Here is an 11059-nt window from a genome sequence, read left to right as displayed (position 1 = left end):
GAAAATCCTTTGAAGTACAAAAAGCCAGTGGAGAATAAGAAACACTAGCTGACATCAAGACTACTCATGAGTAGTCCCACTGAAATTAATGTTACTCATGACTAGGTTCCATTAATTTCATTGAGACTACTCATGAGTAACTTGTAAGCAAAATTTAATTCTAGTTCCCAAAGACCTGTAGAACACAAAATCACCTTTACCTGCTTTCAGAATATCTGCCACAAGTCAGGCAGACATACATTTTGAGCTGTAGTGGTCAGGAACACACACACACCCCTCTATCTCTATCTGCCTGCTGCTTGGGGTGGCTTACAGTAAAAAAAAATATATATATATATACAGGCAAATAAACAGTAAAACACACACACACAAGAGGCAAAATAGCAATCAGGTCTAAAAACTAATGAAAATCAGAAATCAAGAGCAACCAATTTTAAAAGCTCTTTAAGAAGGAGGATTTTCACATTTAAACAAAATCAATCAGAGGGAGACTGACGAAGCATCTCTCGGAGGGCTATCCAAAGGTTGAGGGCCGCTACTGATAAGGCCCTGGTCCTAGTCCCGACCAACTGGACTTGCATTGGTGAGAACTAAAAGCAGGGCTTGAGTCGAATTGAGGGTCCTGGTGAATTCATATGGGTGAATGCGATCTGACAGATACCCCAGTCCCAAGCCGTGTAGGGCTCTGAAAGTCGAAACCAGCTTTTAACCTGGCTCAGAAACAAACTGGCAACCAATGAATTGTCTTCAGGTGAGTGAGTGAGAAGATAATGAATTGTCTTCAGGTGAGCATGCAATAAGTGCATGCATGTGCACATACACTGACGCTCACACACACTCAAAAGGAGAACGAATTGTAAGCAATGGTGCCAGATGACTATGAAATACAAAAGGGTATCATCTGTGACAATTCTATATACATCTTAAATTTACATAAAATACAACAATACACAACAGCAGTTACTGGTGATAACAAGATTCTCCTAACTATGCTAAATTAAGCCTGAAATATAACTAGAAGTCGTCTCAGTTCAAGCCTGAGAGGATCTAACCTCTTGATTAATTCTAATTCAGCAGTTTCACATTTGATGAAGTTCCACTTTTGAAGAATGGTGACTCATGTCAGCAACACATTGTTGTGAGATACAGTGAGAAATATTCTCCCATTGGTTTTTGAACATTATTTAGAATATGTATATGCTGCTCCTCTTTACATAGTGAAGGAAGATCACATTAGCTCTGTGCACAGCTTAATCAATACATTTTAGTAAAGTGTGATGGGTTGAAAGGAATCGATGTGCAAGTGCACCTAGACCTTTGAGCTGTGCTTGCCCTGGTGTAAAACACTTTCCACATAACTGTATGGAGATCTGCTTGGCTGGGCAGAAATTTCCAACTGAAGCAGAAAGTGGTAAGTTCCCAACCACAAAGCAGGGTGTCCCCCCTGAAAAAGAGGTAGTTGTGGTGAGCTCTACACTGGCTACACAAACCACAGAGAACTGTACATGAGCTCCATGGAAAAACAGAGTGAGGGGCTTGAGTGAGAGAGCACCAAAGATGACACGGACCAATGGACATGAAGTGGGTGGGTACAAGCATGACCTACCCGGCCAGGATAAAGCACTCATAATAGAGAATAAAATACCTTACTGAACATAACTGATTCCTGTGGGATGGGGTGATAAAAAGTCTCTCTTGATGGAGGATCAAGGTCTACCATCTTGGCTGGCCCATGCTACTTCATCATGCTGTTTGTCATAAAGGTCAACCATTTTGGCTGGTGCATGCCTTTGAACATGTCTCTGTGTCTGCCATCATTGGATGTTGCAATCTACTCTTTATAGTGCTGCTTTAAACTGAATTGTGATGCAATAAATGTTACAAATTTTACTACTAGTCTGTGTTTTATTATCTTTGACATTGGGCAACCAAGTAGAGAGAACTCGGCATTTGGGGTTTGTGACTGAGTTTGGGCCATAGTAAGCAGAATTATGAAGATTTGGTGGTGTATTTTGTTAAGGGTTCTTCTCCTTGCCAAATGTGCCCTTAGTGTGCCTTTAACTTGTGCTTGAAAATAGCATTGCAAAACATGTTTTAATGTTTTGAGAGGTGGAGTGCTTTTCGTCCATGAGTGAGGCCCACAAATTTTGGCCATTGGTACCATCTTGGGTCAAAGACTCGTCGTAAATTTGCCGTCTACCCCATTAGAGATGTGACATAGGTGATAGTATTGTTGTACTTACAGCTTTCTGTGTTTTCTGCACTTCCAGCTTTAATCCTTCTTCAACCCCACCCACAAACAATTATGGTAAAATTGCAGGCAGTTTTGCACAGAGGTTAGGGTCAGGGTTTAAGGTCACAATGAAAAAATTGTTGTATTCTCTCCATGGAGTAACCTTTGGAGGGCGTTACGGCCAACTTCCATTTCCATTCCTCAGGCCACATTGACAAAATTTTATAGTAGGTTTTGTGTGTTTAAAACTAGTATAAGCTTTTAAAACACCACTGAGGACTTGGCCATTGCAGGCCCGATGGTCAGGACAATAAAAGCATGATAACATGCTGAAAGCCGATTGCAATGCGGTAACCTATTTTCCATCTCTAGAGGTGTCCCCCAGAGATGACTACCCCAACTGGCTAATGCAATATTTTGATTGTGGTGGTGCAGCAGGGAAGCAGCTTGCCCAGCGTGCAAGTGGCTGTTCTTCCCAGGCTGTGCTGAGTAAATACATTTGTAGTCACCTATATTGGGCAGCAGTGATATAGGGAGGTGCTGAAAGGCATCATTTCACACTGCCCGGGAGGAGGCACTAGTAAACCACTCTTGTATTTTACCAAGAAAATCACATGGAATGTGATCGCTAGGAGTCAACACCAACTCAACAGTACAATCTTTCCTAGAAAATTACTCCACAAGAGCATAATACTGTTGTGATTAGTAATGTAGGTAGCATCTGGATCATGATTGGTTGCAGCCATAAGAATGGGTTCTGCACCTGCGCGGGACCATTCAGGCAGAATTGACTAGCTCCTCAAAGCACTTGCCCCCTGCACATGGTGCACTTGCTCAGTTTGGGTGGGCTAGCATTTTCTCCTCAGTTCCTTTCTGACCATTGTGTCGGCACCTCGGACAGTGAGCTCCTCAGATCAATTATTTTCCTGTGGAAATTGAAAGAAAACAACCATTACTACCCTCTGACTCGGACTGGACTAGACTGTTCTTGCTCTTTATGTTTTGATTTTGGTCTATGTATGGATGGATTTTTCGGATACGACTTCGGATTCTTACATCCACTTACTCTCAGAACTGACTTCAATTTGGCTCTTTGAGTATTATTTCTTCTTTATTTACTCATTATGGATAAGAAAAAGACCTTTAAATGCTGTCTCCACTGTAACGCAAAACTCCCCTCAGCAGATGAGCATGAGCTCTGCCTACTTTGTCTGGGTGAGGAGCACAACACCTCTACTTGTAAGATTTGTCTCACTTTTCCCCACCAGACTAGAAAAAGATAGAGGCCTTCGTTTGCGAGCTGCCTTGTACAATAACGCCCTGCACCCAGGGACACCAATGCCAGAGTCCCCGGCCAATGCTCCCATACCCTCAACATCTGGTACAGTATCGAGGTCAACGCTGGGCCCGATGTCTAAGTGTGCATCAGGATCTGCTGCTATACAGTCTAAAACCTCGATGCGAACTGCCTCGACATCATCGACTGATACCTTTAAAGCACCTAAGTCACCCTCTGATTCGATCCACCCAAAACAGCACAAGTCCCGGCATCAGGCTGCCAATGTTGAAGGGTTGCCGCCTCCTAAGAAACATCTTGAAAAGGGTGCCAAGACTGATAGTGAACATTCCTCCGCCCCTTCAGGAGCTATGCCTTCTCCAACTCCTCTGCAGTCAATCTCGATGACCGTTCAATCTCATCCATTGACGTTGGATGTTGTGGAGCTGGGTTCCACTTTGCCCGTGGCTCGACGCCCTGCTTTGGCATTGATGGTAACAACACACTCTATACTGGCTACGGTACCGACTGCTCAAGGTCGTGAACATTCCCTATCACCCGTAGTAACACCAGTGCTGACTCTGTCTCCAGCCGTTCTCTGTGCCCAGCACACTCTTCGACCAACGTCCTCTCCAGTTTCTTATGAAATGAAAGTTGGCGAAGTCAAACTCGACCTGGGCTTAGGACAGGATGCTGCCCAATGCCCTTTACAAATTCTGGACTCCACTGAGAGTACCCCATCAGCTTCAACCTTCCATGGATTCCTAAGCCATGGGCTCAACACAGACAAGGATGGGACAACGTTCTCAATAATGAGGACCCCAGGAACCTCACTATCCCAAGCTGAACTCTCCACTCATTTGACACCCTTGGCTTTTCAACCATTTTCAAACCTGCCCACATCTATGGAAAGTCCCGACCGACTATGTGGCCACACAAGGCCTGGTTTGTGCATACGGAGGAGGTGATGCTTCACAAGCTCAACATAGCCCCTCTGGACTTTCCTCCGATTACCAAGAATACAGAACCTGGAAGGCTCACCAATCATCCTCGGTGTTGATGGTCCCTATTGCTACACAAATGACCCCTCCACCAGTGTTGACTAAGCCTGTCACTGCTATGGTCTCAGTGTTGACCCAAGTCACACCTCTACCCAGTGGGGGTTTCGATGTCGACACAGATTACACCACCAAGAACAGAGGGGGATTCATTGATGCCTGGGCATCCTATTTGTTTGTGCATGGCTACACAAACGGTTGAAGTGCCCAAGCCGCATCCTCAAAAAACTCAACCTACTCCAACAGCAGCACTTACCACCACTACGTCTATGACTCAAACAACTCCTAGGAACACAGGCCCAGCCCCTTCAGGATCTTGTACTGTCATTGTGACAGATAACTGCGATTCTGAATCATCATCTAGTGACACGACTTCTTCTGACCATCCTGACCACCCTCCAATTAAGGTGGTGCCAGGTGATAATGTATCCTTATCACAAACAAATTTCTGAAATGGCTTCTGCACTTGGCTTGGAGTTAAAAAAGCAAGCTCAAGATATAGACGATCCAGTCCAAAAATTCTTTAATTCTGCAGCCCCCACTCAGCCATTGCAACTTCCAATTCTACTGGTGATTTCAAAGGCTGAAAAATCCGCATAGGATGCTCTTCAGACCTCAGCTCCCTCTTCCAAATGATTGGAAAATTTGTACAGGATCCAGAAAGACAATAATGAGTTTTTGCTAAAACACCCTTCCCCCAACTCTGTTGTGGTGGATTGTGCTTCATCGTTTAAAACCAGCAGGTGTTAGTCATATCATACTGCTCCCAGTATGATATGACTAACACCTGCCGGTTTTAGATATAGATGTATAAGGAGGGTCGGAAATTGGACATTTTGGGTCAAAAGTTCTACTCAACTTCTTGCTTGGCAGTTAAAATTGCTAATTACACTGCCTACTTTGCTAAGTATGTCCACTCCCTCCGGGATGAACATTTTCGGGGGGGGGGGGGAACCTTTCGCCAGAGGAGTTTCTAGCTAAGTTCAATGATGTCCTATCCAAAGCCATTCTCTTAACTAGACAACTCAGCATTGCCAAACATTTGGTAGAAACTGAATGTCATACACTGGCTACTGCTGTCACATTACGCAGACATGCTTGGCTTTGCTCAACTGTGCTTCAGTCTGATATGAAAGATCGTGTGGAGAATTTGCCCTTCAGGAAGGGGTCTCTTCTGTGAAACTACAGACACCACTATGGAATCCATCAAAAAGCCAAAGTTTACAGCTAAGACCTTTTTAGCCCCATCACAGCCTTACAACTCCACCAGTACGGCAGGAGGCAATACTCCAACAGACAGACAGGAGGGACTTTCGCAAACAGTACCAGTGTTTCAATAAGAAGCCTTATAATCAGAAAATGAGTACCACTCAAGGCTCCCACACGAAAACTATCTATGCAGGCAAGCAGCATCTTTGATTATCAGGCCAGTCCACTGAATGTCGTAGCCCAAGAGTCACTGCCATTGACTCTCTGCTGCCTTCCATCCTCGCTGCCTCCGACATGAGGTTGGCAAGCCTCACATGGTGCAACATAACATCAGACTGCTGGGTCCTATGCATAATCCAGACAGGCTGTGTGATAGAATTCACGTCCCTGCCACCCTTCAGTGGCATTAAATATACTCCTGCTTCCCCCAAATCTGATAGAAGAGATTCAGACTCTCTTGGACAAAGGGGTGATATCCCCTGTTCAGTGGACAGATCAGTGGCAGGGGTTTTACTCTCTACTTCCAGGTCCCAAAACAGGACGAGGGTCTACGACCGATTATGGACCTCCAGCAATTAAATCATCATGTGGACATATGCAAGTTTTGCATGATAACATTACGGAGTATTTTACTTTATTTTTTATTTTTATTAAAATATTTCTATACCGCCCAAAACGTATGTCTCTGGGTGGTTTACAACAGAATAAAAACAAAGTAAAACATTTGTTAAAACAAAAATGGGGGGGGGGGACACACACACATTACAACAATTTAAAATTTTCAAAGAATACTTTAAAACATGAATTAAAAGCCTGGGTGAAGAAATGTGTTTTTAAAGACTTTTAAAAAGCTGTCAGAGATGGGGAGGCTCTTATTTCACTAGGGAGCGCATTCCAAAGCCTCAGGGCAGCAGCGGAGAAGTCCCGTCCCTGAGTGGCCACCAGACAAACCGGTTACAGCTGCAGACGGACCTCTCCAGCAGATCTCAGTGGGCGGTGGGGTTCCTTCCTTTCCTCCTTAGGGAGGAGTAGTTCGTGACATTGGATCTCTGGGATGTGTATTTTCATATTGGAATCCAACAAAACCACAGAGAGTACCTCTGATTCACAGTGGGTCACCAAGCTTTCCAATACAATGTTCTTCCATTTGGGCTGGCGATGGCACCCCATTAATTTACAAAATGCATGGCCATGATTGTAGCGCACCGCCGGTCACAGGGACTGGTCCTCTTTCCATAACCCGACGACTGGCTCCTGACAGGAAGAGTAGAACATCAGTTTGCTTCACATGTCTTGACAGTCCTAAGCTTACTGGAGGACCTAGGCATCCAGGTCAACTGGTCAAAGTCCAAGCTCCAGCTGGTGAAGCGCATAGCTTACATAGCCATTCTTGTTGCAGATACACAGCATGCATTTCTTCCCATGGAGAGCTTCTTGCGAATCAGAGACCTAATATCAATCTTCATGGAGTACCCCAGACAGAAAGCTCATGAGAAATAGAAGCTGCTGGATCTGATGGCCTCATGCAATTCCATTGTGCACTTTGTCAAGCTTTGTCTGCAACAGCTGCATCTTTGGTTTCTGTCAGTTTTCAGGCCCAACTTGCCCAAATGTTGCTGGTGATTCCAGACCTGGTCCTGCTATCACTGTGATGGTGGACAAAGGAGACCAATCTTCTCACGGGAGTCCCCTTCCAAGTACCCCAGCCATTCGTCTGGGTCCCAACCAATGCCTCCATGTGAGGTTGGGGAGTCCATTGCAGAGACGTTCACACACAGGTCCTGTGGTCTCAGAGCCAGTGCCAGATGCACATCTATTTGTTGGAGCTGCTGGCACTATTCTGGGCCCTCAAGTTTTGTTTTGTTTTTTCAACCATTGCTTGTCAGCAAGGTAGTTCAAATCAGCCTGAACAACACTACGGCAACCATGTGTCTAAACAGCCAGGGAAAGACTGTGTCCCACTCCTTTTGCATGCACCAGTGAACTAAATGCCCTTCACATTGACATCCCCTACACTAAATTTCATGAGGGATAGGGTGGTGTTTTGCCTAGACCCTGAATTTAGGCCTAAAATAATTACTGATTTCCATATCAACAGTGACATGGTTTTACCTACCTTCTTTCAAAATCCAGCAACGGCTCTGGAGCGTTGCTTGCATTCTCTGGATCTGAGGCGTGTGCTCTTGTTCTATTTGCAGTTAACAAAGCCCTATAGAAACACAAAACACCTCTTCCTGGGTTACAAGGGCAAGGTGAAAGCTTACCAGACTTCCAGACAGAGAATATCCCATTGGATTGTGGAACTCATTTCCTGGCCTACAAACCTCAAAAGATGGAGCTAAGACTCGACCAGGGCTTATAGTACCTCTGCAGCCCATATGGCTGGCATCAAGCTCAGAGACATCTGCACCGCAGCTTCCTGGTCCTCTGAGCATACTTTTGTCAAGCATTATGCTTTGGACCTTCGCTCTGCAGCCATCCGGCCAATTTCGGGAGGTTTGTGCTGAAAAGGGTCTTAGCTTAGCATACTATGCCCACCTCCAGACTGGCAGCTCTTTAGTCACCCATTCTTATGGCTGCAGCAGATCATGGTCTCAGATCCTGGACTCCATTGCAGTCATAAGACCCTCCTGCTGGCCCCGCTACAGTATGTGAAGTGACAAGACATATGTTTATAAAACACGCAGTGCTACTTACCTTGTTGAACTGTGGACTGGTTCCATATGATGACTGCATCCAAATGTCATTCCTTCAGCAACTGAGGAGATAATGCTAACCCGCCCAAACTGAGCAAGTGCACCATGTGCAGGGGGCAGGGCTAAACACGTCCGAGAGCTAGTCGATTCTGCCCATATGGTCCTGCGCTGGTGCAGAACACATTCTTATGACTGCCACGGATCACTACCAGATCAATGGTTACAGGTGAGCAACCTGTTTTTCCAAACAGATTTGTAAATCTGCTTTAGATGTACATTTGGCTACATTTGGGTTCCCTGCTAACTGAGCAAAGGGGCACCTTTCTAAAGTGGTGATTCTCTTTATTGACCAGCGGATGAGCAACTAACTCTATCCATCCCCAGCACAGCAGCCCTCCAGTGGCTGCTGCTGGTGTCCGTCTTAAGTTTCCTTTTTGGATTGTGAGCGCTTTGGGGACAGGGAGCCATTTTATTTATTTTATTTATAAATAAGTATAAATATTTTATTGTTTATGAATCTATCTATTATTTATATATTTATCTATGTAAACCACTTTGGGATCTTTTATTGAAAAGTGGTGTATAAATATTTGATGTATTTGTACTTGATTCCTATAAATCAAAAGGTAGGGAGGGCATTGGTTGGCTGAGCTATTTGAAATTCCCTGGCTGAATCTGAATATCTTTCATGAGTAAAGTGCTCTGGGTTGGTAGAACTGATCATCTGAGTAATGAGGTCAATCTGGTCTTGGACAGGGTTGCGCTCCCTCTGAAAGACAAAATCCGCAGCTTGGGGATGCTTCTGGACCCAACGCTGTCCTTGGAGATGCAGATGGCAGCAGTGTGCAGAAGCGCCTTTTACGAACTACAGCTGGTATGCCAGCTGCAACCCTATTTGGAGAAGTCGGACCTGACCTCAGTCATTCATGCATTAGTAACATCCAGATTGGACTACTGCAATACACTCTATGTGGGGCTGCCCTTGAAGACTGTTCAGAAGCTTCAGCAAGTTCAGAATGCTGCTGCAAGGATGCTTGTGGGTGCGAGTCACTTCACGAATATTACACCTCTCCTGCATCAGCTTCATTGGCTACCAGTCCGCTTCCAGGCTAGATTCAAGGTGCTGGTACTGACCTTTAAAGCCCGACATGGCTTAGGGCTGGGTTACCTGCCGGAACACATTCACCCATATAAATCTGCCAGGGCTCTCCGCTCATCATCTCAGGCCCTGCTCATGGCCCCACCACTAACAGAGATCTGGTTGGCGGGGACTAGAGACAGGGCCTTTTTGGTTGTGACCCCTCGGCTTTGGAACGCCCTCCCTGAAGAGCTTCGCCATACTCCTTCCCTCAGTGTTTAAAAAAAAAAACCTTAAAACACACCTTTTTAAGGAGGCTTTTTAATGCTCCATATTTTTTTTGTTATATCTGGTAGGTTCTTTAGCTTTTTATAATTTTCAGTTTTTAGCTTTTGAAATAACTTTTAAACCTAATGATGATTGTGGTTTTTAATCTGACAACTTTTTTGTTTAATTTAGTTAATTTTATTACTTTTATTGTATCTTGTATCTATCTCATTGTTGTGAGCACCCCAAAGCTGTAGTGCACTACTGGAGGGGCGGGGTATAAATATTGTAAATAAATTAATAATAATAATAATAATAATACATCTGTTTTTGGAAATAAATCTTGTGGAATTTAGGCTAATACATTTATTGTAGCAAATCTTTAAAGGGCGCTAGTGGTGACATATTCTCTCTGTGTGTGCGCATATGTTCAAATGCCAAATAAAACACTTTAGGCATTGGATGAAGTGCACTCATCCATAAACCTTATGCTAAGATAAATCTGCTAGTCCTTAAGTTGCCACAAGACCATTTTGCAAAGTGCAAAAGCAAGTCTGTTTTTGCTGCAACAGACTAACATGACTATTCCTCCGAAAATTGCATTAAAAACATTTTTTTAAAAAAAACCTTACATGTTAAAGGCAAAAATAACAAAGGCTTCTACAATTTTCTTCAAACTCCCAACCACTACGTCAAGATTTAGCAGTTCTGATTCACCTTGTTGGGGTCCAAGCTACATGCTCTGGGTTTTCCACCATTCCTCCCACTGGAATTTCTGGCATTTTTAAACACAGATATACAGTATATTGACTTACAACATTTCTAGCCTGCTTTTTCATTTTCAAAGTTTCCATTGAAAGCACACACACACACCTACCTTCAAAACAATCTAAAACAAAATCTAAAATAGTTTACATTTCAAAACAATAAAAACACTACCACCACTAGTAATAAAACACCACAAGCCATTTTAGAGCATAAAGCAGCAAACTTAACAGATGCCATATTTATCCCAATCGACCCCTGATTCCTAACATTAAAGAACATGGGGAGAAAGCTAGTCTTGGATTTCCCTTTCCTGCTACAACAGCACCTGTCAAGTCAAAAGTCTGCCAGAAAAAAAGGTATTCAAACGATAAGGTAGCAAGGAGAGGGCCCCATGTTTCCACTCCCTGCACCTCAGAAAGTGGTGAGGCATGCCAAAGGACCTCCGCAGATGCTCATGTTATTTATTTATTTTAT

Source organism: Hemicordylus capensis, chromosome 2, assembly GCF_027244095.1.
Source record: "Hemicordylus capensis ecotype Gifberg chromosome 2, rHemCap1.1.pri, whole genome shotgun sequence".
In the NCBI taxonomy this organism is placed as follows: domain Eukaryota; kingdom Metazoa; phylum Chordata; class Lepidosauria; order Squamata; family Cordylidae; genus Hemicordylus; species Hemicordylus capensis.
Note: the sequence above shows the minus strand (reverse complement) of the source record.